The sequence below is a fragment of the Lonchura striata genome, chromosome 1 (assembly GCF_046129695.1).
Source record: "Lonchura striata isolate bLonStr1 chromosome 1, bLonStr1.mat, whole genome shotgun sequence".
In the NCBI taxonomy this organism is placed as follows: domain Eukaryota; kingdom Metazoa; phylum Chordata; class Aves; order Passeriformes; family Estrildidae; genus Lonchura; species Lonchura striata.
In genome coordinates this window covers 70,419,408-70,434,016 of record NC_134603.1, presented here as the reverse complement: position 1 = coordinate 70,434,016, position 14,609 = coordinate 70,419,408, and the positions used below count along the sequence as shown (strand labels likewise).

Below are 14,609 nucleotides of genomic sequence, written 5' to 3'. Positions count from 1 at the left end.
GAGGATGAACTAATTTGTACAAGGCAAGGATAAGGGGAAGACCAGATCTCTGGACCACCCTGTGCAGGCAAACTGACATCACAGTGGCACTGGGAACATGGGGGAATTCTGGTAAGTCCCACAGCAGCAATGGCAGGAGCAGTACATGGGCATGGCAGACACAGCCCCAGGCCTCCTTGTCCAACAGCAGCAGGGCTGAGCAGGTGTTCCAGCAGGCACCTGCACAACCCTGCACTGACTAGCACCAGGGTTATAGACAGATCCAGAGCAAAGCCAGGCTCAGATCCAACCTGGAGACAAGCCTAGCAACAAGACTTACACTGACACAGACCCCTCTGCACCTCAGGGATACACTGATGGTGCTCATTCAGGGCAGCCCTGCAGTGTGGCTGGATTATCCCAAGTTCTCTGCAGCCTCCTCTGGGTTCAGCCACAATCCCCAGCACCCACCTTCCAGGTTCCCTGCAGGGAGATTGCAGAGGCACACTGTAAGAGCTGCTTGCCTCATTTATAAGGTCAAGTTCAGTCCCAGGGCTGGATATAAAGACAAAGAATTTAGGAGAGGGCTAAAAGCATGAAATCCTTCATATGCCTCAGTATAATTACCTTCTTTTTAGTAACATTAAGAGGTCCAGCTCTTCAAAATAAAGAATAGAGGCCATAAGTGGATCTACAAGTACACTAATTTCACAATAAATCAGTGATCAAGTCATTAAAAGTATCCTCTGGTTTTCACAAAGTAAAGATTTAGGGCTCAGAAGTGATAATATAAAAACACCTGAAGAAATAGTTATCCATGGTTCAGTGAAAAAACTTTTTATGCTTGTGCAAGTCAACAAAGCATTGTCCCTGGTACAAATCATTATATAACTGTTCATTTTTTTTCAATATATCTGCTGCTCGAAGTTCCTAAAAACATATCTGAAAACTGAAAATGGGAAAGAGAATTTTTTTTCCCTGACTCACTCTCTTGTGTCTTCAATAGCACTGCTGAAGATGTGACTTTTTTCTAGAATAGTTTAATGTAGTTATGATATAACCTTTGGGTCCTCATCATCTCTAAGGATGTGTACTACTTGAGTATAACATAAAAGCTCTCTACCAGTATGTGCTTCAGACATTAATAAGACACAACATCAGCTGATGTTGGAAAGTGGAGTTTTCTTAACCTCATATTATACTATGAAGAAACCTGGAGACAAGAAAATTTTGATATAAAATCTTCCAGAGGGACTTGAGTTTCAAGTTAACACTGACATTTCTGTGGAAATACAAACATAGGAGAAGGGTACTTTTCCTAACATGGACTTTTCTAGTGCTTTTCTCTCCATTTATGCTTTTCTTTCCATTTCTCCCAAGCAAACTGTAAATTGCTTAACCCAAAAACTTTTCTTTTAGGACAACAAGGAAGATAGTATATTAAATTCACACAGATACTACTGTGACTTTATCAAATTATACTCAGAATAAATTATTACAAAAATACCTAGTGACTTGGTAGGAATCTTTATTTTTCTACTGGTACCCTTAACAGTTAAATTATAATCCCAGTATGCAACTGGTACAAGTGACAGAAACTAACATTGGTGGTGTGGATAGGAAGAAGAAATCAAGAATCATTCCTTCTAGTTGAGTAAGAATAATACGTAATGACAGAAATGTCATTGTGGCAGATGAGACCTTACTGAAGAAGTTCAAGAGATTATTACCCTGACTCTGTATCTGACTTTAGCTTGATTTATCTACTCAGTACCCATTAGCTGAACAGAATATGCAGTATTGCAGATATCGAGTATCAGCTTAGACTGCTCATAAAACTGTGTCTGCACTAGAGCGTCCAAGCTAGAACTGATCATGTCTTCATTACTCTCCTGCATTATTTAAGTGAGAAATTGTGTGGGTATGCCTCCTCATATTTTCATTTGATCCACAGATTTCCCCTGCATGTTGACTTCTCTGATAACTGAACATTGTGGAAACAGAACATGTTATAGATTTATTCACTGTTTTTGCATGCAGCAAATTTCTGAAGGATTGGTAAAATACTTTTTTAAAGTTTATTAAACCTTGTAATTAAAAAAAAAATCTCCTCAAATTTCTCTTTTTAATCAGTTAGCATTTCACTGCAGGACAAATGTCCATGGCAACACTTCACACATTTTAAAATGCAGCATAACCCACAAAGATATGTGAAAGGATTTTGTACACATGCATTGAGTTCAACTAACAACTAAAATGTCCAGATTTGGCTCACTGTTATCCAATAAAATAACACTATGATTTTTATTGCCCTTCTGTCAATTGCAACCACATAGAGATGGTGGATAGAGATGGTCCTTTAGAAGGAGTCATCTCTCAGGGAGCAAATGGCCTTATTTGATGGGAGAGTGCAGGAATAAACAGGGGCCTTAGAGAGACCTTTCACTGGGAGAGATTCTGCTTTCACTGGTGACATCAGTGTGAGTAGGTTGTGGCTTCATAGGCAGAGTGCTACTCATAAGCAGTGTAGGGACAGGTTTGAGACCAGGTGCACAGATTTGTATCCGTTTTCAGTCCAAAAGCTAGAATGATCATCAAGAGAACAACCATTAATACAGTAAGTGAAATAACATCGCTATTCCATGAACTCACACTGGTTTGCTCACTTGAAATTAGCTATTTTTGAATTGTGCAGCCTTGTAGCTGTACCAATATGTTCCTTTGGCTGATAACAACTTTGGGAAAAACATTAAAGGACAATAAAGGGAATATATTAAAGTTTTCACCCTAAAAATAATAGTTCTATTAAAAGAAGATTTAAATTAACACTTCCAAACATAAAATAGAATTAATTCAGTTCACAAATAACTTCACAAACAGATGAACTCCAAATATAGACAGAGAACAGCTGAATATTTCAGAAATAATGACATATTTGTTTAAGAAAAAGCACTGTTGTCATAAACACATCTTACAGCATACAGATCAGCAGAACACCATCAATACACAGCTGCACACAAGCTTGTGTAAACAAAAAACCACTGCTGCTGGGATTACAGCACCTAGAAAAATATAACAGAGATGAACTCTCCTTTTTTGAGAGGAATGGAGGAGAAACTCCCAACACATTTCTGAAAGTGAATGGATTTTTTACTAATATTTGAACAATTATTATCTGATATGGTTTCATACACAAAGCTCCTTAATATCCTTTAAAGGAGGGACTCATTCTCTTGAAAAGGTGATTTACTCTTGAACCCTATAAAATACTGCCCATGTCTGATGAACCATCAGGTCTTCTTCCTGTGGGGTCTTTATGTCTCTGGTGGGATCAAACAGCTGTAACTGCATCCTTGGAGCAATCTTCAACACCACAAGAGGCAGATACTCCATGCAGATCCCTGTGGATAAAAGGTACCATGAACAGCTGCCTTTCAGTTCTCCATGTGCTGATTTCCTAATCTTGCTCATTTAAATGAATGAAGATAATACTGAAGAATGAGGAGAATGTAAAAAAAGTTGTAGCAAATATATTGCCTTAGAGGAAAAAGACAAAATCAGTCTAATCACTAAATTACCAAAATATCACAGCAAATAGAAATTAATTTATGGCAATATTAATGAAGAAGGCAGAAACACCTGAAGGATTTAGTTAGAAAATCCACATCAAAATCTAATGAAATTCTTTATTGTTGAACTAGGCAACTTTAGGTCTTAAAACTATCATTGATACCAGCATGTCCTTATTATGGCCAGGAAAAGAAATGTGCTCAGTCATTAACTGACTCAGATGTTCTATTTACATGAAAATTGAGATGTACTAAACCGTGGTTTCTTCATCTCAAGCAAATATGTTGTTCACTGACACATCTTAGAAAAATTAATTAAGCCAAGAGATCCGAGTGTTAATCTAGAAACAAAGTCTTCAAATTTTGAATGAAGAACCAAATTACCTAAAGAAGTGATGCTGCTGCACCTCCATCACCCCACGTCCACCACCTGCAAGTCTGGGATTAAAATTTAACTCTTAAAGGATATCCATGCAACTCATTCCTAGTAGAATTCCTGTGACAAAAAAAAAAAAAAAAAAAACAACCAAACCTGGGAAGTGTTTCATATTAGCAGTGAAGCTGTGCAAAATCTTTGATGTTTGCAGTTTCAAGAGACAGTAATAAAACTAGAAAAACTGCATAGAGCCACTTCTTTTGATGGATTTTGTTGAAGAAAGAGGAAACTAGCAATGGAAAGAAGTACATAAAAACTGCTGTCAGATAACTGATACTCTTTGTGGACTTGAAACGCCTGGGCACTTTATCTGCCTACCTAAAACCAAAATCTTGATCTAAAGCACATTCACATTTCAGTCAAAATATCTTTGACACAAGCCTACTCACTTTAATATTATAAAACCCTGGATGCATTGAATATCCTGGGTGTCTCTCATAGACAGGACTAAGGGACCCATGGGTGCTTTTTGTGCTGTAGCTACTAATGCAGTTTAAAGCATAAAAAAATATTCGATACAAGGTTTGTGTGGAATAATCACTGCTTGCTTTTATTTACCACTGATATTTCAAAATAAAATCATTTCCACTTCACCCAAAATGGATCTTAACCAGTCTTGTCTCTGCCATGCTTAAGTCTCATCTAGAATAGACGAAACCCAGAAGTTGTAATCATTGTGAATAGGAAGTGAAATGTATAAGTAACATGTCAACATTATGTTAGTGCATAGTGACATGAAGCCCTACATAGAAGACCACCACACGCCACCTAATTAAAAAGCTTAATCAAGCAAGACTAACAATTGAAGATGATTGATCTGGTCCATGATTGAATGTACTCTACCAACTCACATTCTTTAGTTTTAAAACGTTTAATTCCCTGTTAAAAACTGACATTCAAGTACACTACAATTTTATTTAATTTTGGTTATATAAGCTATAGAAGATGAGCAGATTCAGTGGAAAGAAAAAAAATTGCATTCAGTCATTCAGATTTCTTCCATTAAAACTTGGTTTCAAAACATATTTAGCTAGAATTTGTCCAGGTAAATAATTGTATTTAGCTCTGAAGATAAATATGTGCATGTGTTGTATTCGGGTGGCAAGGTTTTGGTGGGGGTCTAACAGTAGTGGCTTCTGTGAGAAGCTGCCAGAACCTTCCCCCACCTCCAAAAGAGCCAATGTCAGATGACATCAAGATGGACCCACTGCTGGCCAAGGGTGAGCCCAGCAGTGATGCTGCTGGCACCTCTGCAATAACATGTTTGAGGGTAAAAAAGTTGTTTTACAAGAGCAAATGCTGACAGGGAAGAGAGGAGTGAGAGTATGCGAGAGAAACAGCCTGCAGATACCAAAGTCAGTGAGAAAGGAAGGGAAGGAAGGCAAGAAGGTGTTCCAGGCATGGAAGGGACCAACACTGGAGCAATTCAGGAAAACCTGGAACCCATGGGAAGAACTCATGTTGGAAAAGTTCATAGAGGACTACCTCCCATGGGAAGGGCCACATACTAGAGCAGGGAAAGAGTGTGAGGAGTCCTCCCCATGAGAAGGAAGAAGCAGCAGAGACACTATGGGATGAACTGACTGCAGCCCCTGTTTTCTGTTCCTCTGCACTACTTTGGGGGAAGAACTGAGAGAAAATTGGGAATGAAGTTGAGCCCAGGTAGAAGGGAAGAGTCAGGGGGAAGATTTTAAGATTTGGTTTTATTTATCATTATCCTACACTGATTTGATTGCATTATTTGAAATCAAAGAATTTCATCAAGTCAGTTTTGCTCTTGCTGGTAACTGGTGAGTGATCTCTCCCCATCCCTATCTTGATCCACAAGCCTTTTTTTCTCCAGTGTCCAGCTCAGGAGGGGAAATAGAGTGGCTTTGATGAGCACATGGCATCCAGTCAGGGTCAGCCCACCATACTGCATTTGACATTGTTTTTCTTTTCATCAGTACAAGACTGCTCTTTTAGAAAGCATAGACTTCTTCTGCATAAAATTTCTGACTTCACAGAGGAAAATATATGCATGGGTGAGGAGAAATTTAGGTTTAGAGCACCATATAATCAAGTAAAGGGGAAAGAGCTCAGTGAAGTCTACTAAATAGTGATAACAGCTCTTTCTTCCTGTCATTTCTAAGATTTGGTAAAGCACATGCAAATTAAAGAGAGAAATGTGGTAAAATAAAATTAACAGGAAATCAGGGGAGAAATGGAGTGGGGGTGTTACCTTTCATTTGATTTTCCACATGCAGAACTCATGTAAAAAGAGATATAAGGTGTCTTCAGTTTGAGTCTTCCAATGGCAATGTATCAGGTTGAAAAAGAGAGAGATCTCTTCTTCCCTATGTGGTACTCATCCAACAAAATAATGGAGAAAATTATTACAGCAGTTACACTTTATGACAGGCAGAATGTCTGTGTATCTGCAGTTTCCGTCTTGAGTAAGTTCAATTGGTATATGAATGAAAATGTCCTGTCATCAGCTACATGGATATTCACTGCTGATGTTGAAGAAGCTCCTTAACTTCGCTGCTTCTTGCTTGTGCTTCAAGCTCTGAGCACCAGTATCTATACATTTGAGATATGTCCTTTGAATGTCCTTTATTTTGAATAGTGAAAATCCTCCTTGTATTCTTCTCTCATGCCACCTCCAACACAGGCAGCACTTTTACTTGACTCCACATTGAGGTCTCTCTTCTTGAGCATAATTTAAGAATGTCTTCTTTCACTATTAAGTCTATTCACAGGGATCTTCCATTATTAGGTGGATGCCATCTTCTTGTAGACCCTCATCTTCACCTAATGAAGTGCCGTGATCAAATAGGAAAGCTTTCTAAAGACATCAGTTAGTTCACCCCTGCAGCAGGAAAGCCTGGTCATAATAAAATGAATGTCAATTTCAAATTAATTTCAAAAAAATTTAACATTGCCACTGTAGTCCTTCTAGTGGTGTGACTGCATTGTGAAATCCATGTCAACTGAATGCTCATGGAAGATTGCGAAATTACAAACTCACAGACTGGACTTGGGTATTTATCCCCAGAATGGACAAAGTATATTGCTGATAATCAATGTACATTTTCATCCTTTTACTACAGGCTTAGACAAGCCATTCAAGGCAAGAAAGTAACATTCCATTTATAATATATTGAGCCTTTTGTCTGTGTAGTAGGATGAAGTGTGGTCACTCAAAAGCAGATACAGAGCTGTAGTGATGTTCTCCCATTCTTGACATTAACTGAGGTTAATACAGCAGCTGGGAGGTGAAAAAATATGAATCGCAGTTTTCATTTGAACAATCAGATTTGAAAGGCTGTTTTCACCGTCCTGTAGTGAATGATATTGTGTGAGATGGAAAATCTAAAAAAATGGAATGAAACACTTAGCTTGGCTAAAAAGCTCTTTCTCAATATCACAGTGAAGTGGCATTAGCCTAGTATCAAGTGATAGAAATTCTTTCATCTTGCTGATTGCAAAGATTTTTAATTATTTTTAAAAATTGTCTTGATAAAAAAAAACATGGTCTGGATATCTGTTAGGGATCTAACCTAAAACCACAATCATTCATTACTAGCCTGCTAAATGATCACGTCAAAAAGAAAAAAACAATCCATAATAAAAATTAGCATGAAATTTATATTGAAATAAACACATCAAAACACAGAATTCATATTTTTGCTTGGCTAAATTTCTTTGTGTTTTTCTGCTTTAAAACATTTGCTGAGCCAAATATAGGATTTACATGTTTCATTATTGTCATGGTTTGACACTGGCACAATGCCAGTGCCCCCATGAAAATGTGATCCCTCCCTTGAATGCTGTGAAGTGGAATCTAGAATAGAGCAAAGCAGGCCCAAGCTTAATAACAGAAAAAAAACTTTATTAAACTACTACTACAAAAGAAAAGAGAAAACTAAAGAAGGGGAAAAAAAAGCCACACAAAGATCAAATGAAAACCTTGCAAAACATTCCTCCCCCCACCACCCAACTCCAACAAACCACAGTGAGACACAATCTGGACCCCAATCAGGTTTCCACCCTCCAAACAATCGATACTCAGTCCATCGAGGGAACAGAGTCTCTCCTGTGCCACAGACCCCCCAAGAAAACACAGCTCCACATCATGTGTTTCCATGTCACACATGGCATCGCCCGGAGAAAAGTTTGCCATGGTGACCCTTCTCCTTTCCATGCACAGTGCTCTCACCACCAATGCATGGATGGACAGACTGCTTTTAGGATTTTTCCTTTCAAGGATGCCCTGCCAAGAGGGGAGAAAACAACAGTTCAGTTTTCATTGTTTGGGACCACAGTCCCCCCCATTTTCCCCTGGGGCCGAGGGCTCAAGAACAGAGATCCTCTTCTGCTCTCTCTCCTCTCCAGGACAGGGGGACGCCACCACAAACCCCCCAACCTTCTCTCTGTTCACTTTTGTCTTTTTCCCAGCTGAAGCAGGTCTCTTGACTCACTGGCATCCTCCCAAAACACAGTCCCTCTTGAAGGAGAAGATCGGTTCAGGTTGTGGCTAACACGGAAAAGTCCAGCCAAAAGCCACTCCTTGTCCCCCTCCCATCTAGAATTCCTCCTTCTAACATCTCAGGGTCCAAGGTGTCCCTCTTCCTCTCTTTCAAACCGAGGAGGGGAAGGAAAAATTCACAAGCTTTCATTTATCAAGGAAGGGTTAAAAGTCCGAGCTCCCAGGGCTGGCTCGATGCCCGGACATCCAGCAACTCCCACGCACTGGGCACCTTGCAGCTCCCCCCCCCCCCCCCCCCCCCCCCCCCCGCTGACTGCCGCTGTCTCTTTTCTCTCTCCCTCTTGGGAGAGAAACTCTGGGGGGGGAATGGAGACATCCCAGATTTCTTCCACCCTTCCATCTGCAGGGGCCAGCCCGGTTCTAGTCCCTCCACCCTTCGGAGTTACCTCCATCAGGCCATGGGGTTTCCCCTTCCCCACCCAGCTCGTGGCTGGGCAGGGGAGGCTGCACTGCGCACTGACCGGAACCAAAGAGAGCGAGTTCCCCTGGGAATTCTGCTTTCAACCCCTCTGTGTTCTCAGAGGCGTGTCCACCTTCAATTGGTCAATATCTAAATTGATCTCTTCCTTCCGGAAAAAAATTCTCTTTCTGTGTCAAACCACGACAATTATCCAAGTTGTTAGGATGCTAGCCCAGGAGAACAAATGGGATAACATAAGTATGATTACAGCTTATCAAATAGCACAGCATCAAAAGAGAACAGCAGAAAATTTCAGTGCAGCATAGTTTGCACTCATCTGCAAAACCAGTTGTGAAGCCTTCAGGTTGTTTGTCTGCATTGAAACCTTAAAACAAACAAGGTCTAGGACTTCCAGTCATGTGTTCAACTTCCCTTCTGAGCACATCATTTAAGGACCACATTCTCTGCTGTTGTTTGCAAGTTGGGAACAATTTACTTTTTGCTTCCCCCATAATGAACAACTAATTTTCCTGTGAATCAGTGTAGCTAACAAAATGCTGAATACAGACTCCACTGACCCCTTTGGAGGTAGCTTGTTAAATACAGAAAGGAAAATACTCAGTCAACAAAGGTAGAGAAGAAAAGTCCATCTTACTACAGCTGCTTCCTTGCAATTCAGCTTTAAGTAATGGGAAGACACTGGTGTCTTCCATAACAGGAAAAGAGGATGAGGAACACACAGAAAGGCTTCTCAGAGCTGGGGCTGGAGAAGCCTGAGCAGCAGCCATTGCTCCTCATACTCAGTTAATAAAATTCCTCTGCATGTACATTGCCCAGTGCTTAATTTCTTAACATGAGTAATGGTATGTTGAAAGACATGTTTATGCCACAACTCTTGTTAGAAGACACTATGGTCCTGGTAAAATGGGAACCTTGTGCAGGATAAATAACGGGATTTGAGTAGGTAAAGCATCATGTGGCTTGCAAATGAAGAAGCGTAAAGCATTCATAAGGCAGCAAGTAAGAACTTGAAAATAAACAAGGTAATTGTGGCAGATGTAGAGGTACAATGGCTGCCCTGGTGAATGTGCAACAATTTTCCAAATACATGGCTGGTATTAAGAGCATCTTCAAGGTGACAGGTACATTCTTCAGGCCACTGCATAATAGCCAGGAACAACAATTTAGAACTATTTTTACAGTGGGCACACCACCTCAGAAGCTGTAGACTGACTGGGAAAAGATGTTTTAAGTTGTTCTTCAAAAAATGGTTTTAAAGCTGTATAACCTTTAACACTTGTTACTGTTAGTGAAGTAAAAGCCTCCAATCATAGAGCACTTTAACTGAGCACTCTAAACCATACGGTGCACAACACTTTTTGCTACAAAATACATTATCAGGCCATGTAAACACCTACAAATGCACTGTCTGCTAGCCACCTGCTGCTGTGTGTTGACACAGTCAGGGTTAAAATAAAGACTGACCACAACACACTTTGTTTTAGAAAGTAGATTGTAACATAGAATCTGCAGCCCTGTAGGTCTCTGATATTTTAATAAACCCACCAACATGACAGAAGCAAATTGTTATAGGGATCCAGCCTTGTAAATGAACTATATTGGCCAGGCTAGCCATGGTGTACCTGGTATTCCAAGCATTCCTGCTAAGTATGCCACGTGTGTAGGTGGTATGCTCTGCAGCCTGCCATGTATTCTGTGTATGAAGAATACACAGAAGGTATATTCCATATACCATGTGGAATTCCATACACTTCAGCTGGAGAAAGGCCAGACATTTTAAAACGTTTTGAGAATTATAAAGTCATATGTTGCAAGTCTCACTCAAGGTACTGCACAAAATATGTTTGGATGAATTTCCTAGTCTGTGTTGGGGAAGTTGGAAGCAGCAGAAAATCAAGGAGGGCTTGTGGCTTATTTACATTCACAGGAAAACTTTAACAGAAAGAGAGACTTTTCATGCCTTCTGGCATGGGACAACATGTGTCTGTCCTTTAAAAAACTGAGGACAGGAGGCACCAGACAGCAGTCTGGCTGTGAAGAAGAAAAATTACAACCCAGGCCAAATGGTACCAAAGAAATTGAAAGTCTAGAAAAAAAATACCTGTTCTATTACTAGTAAAGGAGACAGATAATTTTAAAAGGGATGAGTTACATTTAAGCCTCCTCAGGAACAGCAGTACAGCAAATCAAAGCTGGATTTCTTTGAAGCATTGAGAAGATGACTCCACTTTCCACCAAGGCAGTCTGCACCTCTAGGCTTCTCCATAGCCAGGACTAGGGAAGATTAGAGAGATCTGAACACATGTAAAAAAATGCAGCAAAATCAGCATTTGTTTGATGTGCTCCTTGGCAACAGGGACCTGCAAGCCAGTTATTATCCATGACCTGCTGTGTGTGAAGAAAGCATAGGTGGCACACAGGGTGCATTTGGGACATGCTGAGTCTTTTCACAGAGCCAACATTAAATACCTGGTTGACCAGGTGGACATGAAAGGATTCAACAAAATAGCCAGGCAGCCATGTCAGCAACCAGGAAAATTTGTTTCTGAGACAGCTGCTTGAGCTTCTTGTTATCATGGTGACAGATAACACGGCTTTTGGCAGTAATTATGCTTCGAACCCTTTCAACTTCAAATGGTAAGATACAAATTTTGTGGTTCTATATGTGGATGATGAGCAAACCCTAGTAAAACCACTGCAGCTTAACTTTAGAAATGGCTGTGGTGTGAGAAAATACCTGCAGTTTAAATAGGATTGGCATCCATAGCCCTGGCTATAACCTGTTTACCTTCAGCTAATCTTCAGATCACTATTGTGCTGGTTCCTATTTCTTGAATAAAAGAGAAAAAATTAGAGCAGAAATATGTTTTGCAAGGACTTTGACAATTACTGTTTATATGATCGTGTACAGCAATATTTGACAACGTGATAGAGACAAACCAGAGGAGATGCAAGTCTTTTGACTAAGTGTGAAGATGGACATCAAAGAACTCTATTTTTTTTTTTTTTTCAACAAATCCCTATGACAGAGAATTCTCTCTAGGCATGCACCCAAGATGGCACATCACTGAGTGCACTAACAGACCACTGCTTCAGAAGGTACAGGTCACTTGTCAGATGGGATATCATGCTCCTAAGCCTGCCCATACAGAAAAGCAGGATATTGGCCTTGGTCCTTCCTCTCTAGCACCAAATGCCAGTAGCTTTTTTCAGTATGTAAATAAATAGATGCACTGACAGGAAAAAAAAAAAAACAGTTCTTATACTAAAAGCCTCTTATTTCTGTATGTGACAATTGTCTCTGTTCATCCATGGTATAATACTAAGAAGAGTATGGCTCCATCTTCTTCACATTCTCCCATCAGGTGTTTATACACACTTAGTACTCTTAAGGCTAATTTTCTCCTGGCTGAGCAATCCCAACTCTCTCAGCCTCTCCCCATACTGAGTCACTCATATCTTCAGTTAAATCATCCACAAATTTAATTACAAAAATATTTGCAGAGCAGTTGTGGGGTTTTCTTTTTCTTTTCTTTTTTGACTTGCTGTTCTGATACAACAGTTGCCAGCAATTTCAGCTAAACATGAGGCTATCAGGCAGAGGACAAAGCAAACAGTTGGCATTCTCCAGGACTTTGTAAAAAGCAATTTTTTCCACAGCTGCTGTGCCTTGTCAGAATAGCAGTAAAAGAATGTTCCTAACAGTGACCAAATGACAAGTGATCCAAAACAGTCAGGAAGGCTGTCAATATTTTTAATTCATTACTACCTTCTTTACATATATTATCTCTGCATCTTCAGAAGGTACTTTGCTCCTATGACACACTTCTTGTTCCTGACAACACAGCACTGTTGCTCTCAAGATCTTTTGGGGTCTGTACACTGTTTGTATTTATGCCATAGTCCAAGATGGGATCCCTCAGCAATCCAAAATTCATGTTTTCTCTTTGTTTCATTTAGAGTGATGCCTCTAACTTTCATACACATCACAGACAGCCTTAGGATTTGAGTGTTGATGCCACAAACTCTACAGTAAAGTGATTGTCTAACAGCAGCTCATTCATCAGGTCACCTTATCAGTCACCAATTTCAGTGTGCTTGGTCCCCTAAACAATTAATGAAAATCTTCAGAGGCTGTGTCATGATAAAATTGGTGCCATTGGAGGACACCTAAGATGTCATAAAGCTCTAAGCATATGTGTGCAGGGGCTAAGCAAGTTACCAAGATGTTAGTGTTGTGTTCTAGGGTCACACCTGTCTTGACACTTTGCCATGCACATCCTCATTAACAAAACCACAAGTGAACACAGTGAAAGTGGGAGAAAAGAGGCAGTCTCCTTGGTTCCATACAGGACAGGGTTGATTTCTGCAGTAGCCAGGAGAGGCTATGGCAAGGACCCAGCTGTTATTCTGTACTACCTCACATCATTTCCTGGGTGGGAGGAAGGGATCTCTTCTGGGTCAGTGCAGGATGGCAGAGAAAATGATCAGGTATTTTTTCATGTGAATCATTCACCTTTTCCTTGTACCCTCTGTCATTCATATTGTGGCTGTTACTGTTAATTTTATTATCTCATGGCTGTTTCCAGTAAATTGTTCTTATATCAACCCATGATCCTCACCTTTTGTGCCTCTAATTCTCCCTTCCAGCCCTCTACAGGGGAGAGGAAAGGAAGGAGGGAAGGCAGCAGCAGCCCATGGTTTAGAATGCTTTCAGTGTGAATCCTAAATTGGAGAATACCATTCCTAAGCAATTCATCTAGTTCTTTCCCCACTGATAGCAATAGTGTTTGCTTTCATCAGCCCAAAAGGCCATCAAGGTATTAGAACTCTCAGAAATAACTTTGGGATGTCCAAAACAGTATTGCTCTGTTGATAAAGTGGTGATGATTAGTAAAATCTAAATAATGTATCTTCTCACCGGTCTGGTCTGCTCCACCATACAGAGAAAAGGCACAGATCCCTCTACCCAGAAGCACACCCAGGGATCAGCAGCAGTGCCAACTCAGCTCTTTTTGAAGGTCACACATTTCCTCCTTGCTAGCTGTGTGACATGCCAAGAATTTTTCAGGGACTAATTTGTGAAGGCAGTAGTAATCCCTAATTCCTCCAAGCATATCCTCAGCCTCCACCCATGTCCATAGCCCAGGGGCTCCCCAAGCTCAGTTCTGGGCTCTCAGCCCCTTCCTTAGCTATGTATTAAGTGTTCCTGTTCCTAGCCTTATTTCTGGAGTGCTGTTTGTCCTTCCTGGCTTGACCTTGAACCTGTCTTGTTAACCTTGCCTGTGCCCTTGCTCAGAACACAGCCTTGTGCCTGCTCAGATCAATTGCTCTGTGGATCACCACTTTCTTTATAGACAATAGTCTTCTGACTAGGTCTGCTAGAGTCACCCCAAACTGCAGACAAACCACAAAAGAAATTTAAAAAATGTTGCGTCCAATTACCAACCAAAACCCAGCTCTGTTTATTTCAGTACCTACATGTGGTGGTTGCTGTTCGGAGGTGGAGCTGTTTGGAGACAGCAGGCACAAAGTGCAGGAGAGTGCACCAGTATTTTTATCTGCTCTGGAACAAAACAGTTTGTGGTTCAAATGCAGTTTATAGATGTTGGAACATTGTGCTTGCAGGGGATTTCCATTAAAATCAAAACAAGATGCTATTTCATACTGGCC

The 14,609-nt window shown here is 40.4% G+C and overlaps 1 long non-coding RNA gene across 3 annotated transcripts; it reads right to left on the bottom strand.

The window, feature by feature from the left end:
* Positions 1 to 1,487: 1,487 nt before the first annotated feature.
* On the bottom strand, positions 1,488 to 8,977 carry LOC110479510 (uncharacterized). 3 transcript variants are annotated; one of them, XR_002466932.2, is made up of 4 exons: positions 8,902 to 8,977; positions 6,206 to 7,305; positions 3,933 to 4,044; positions 1,488 to 3,380 (listed from the first exon to the last, which is right to left on the bottom strand). It is a non-coding gene; the product is annotated as an uncharacterized LOC110479510 (long non-coding RNA). The 3 variants fall into 3 exon arrangements; XR_002466933.2 differs by having other exon boundaries at positions 6,206 to 6,850; XR_002466931.2 differs by lacking the exon at positions 8,902 to 8,977 and having other exon boundaries at positions 6,206 to 7,378.
* Positions 8,978 to 14,609: the final 5,632 nt, after the last annotated feature.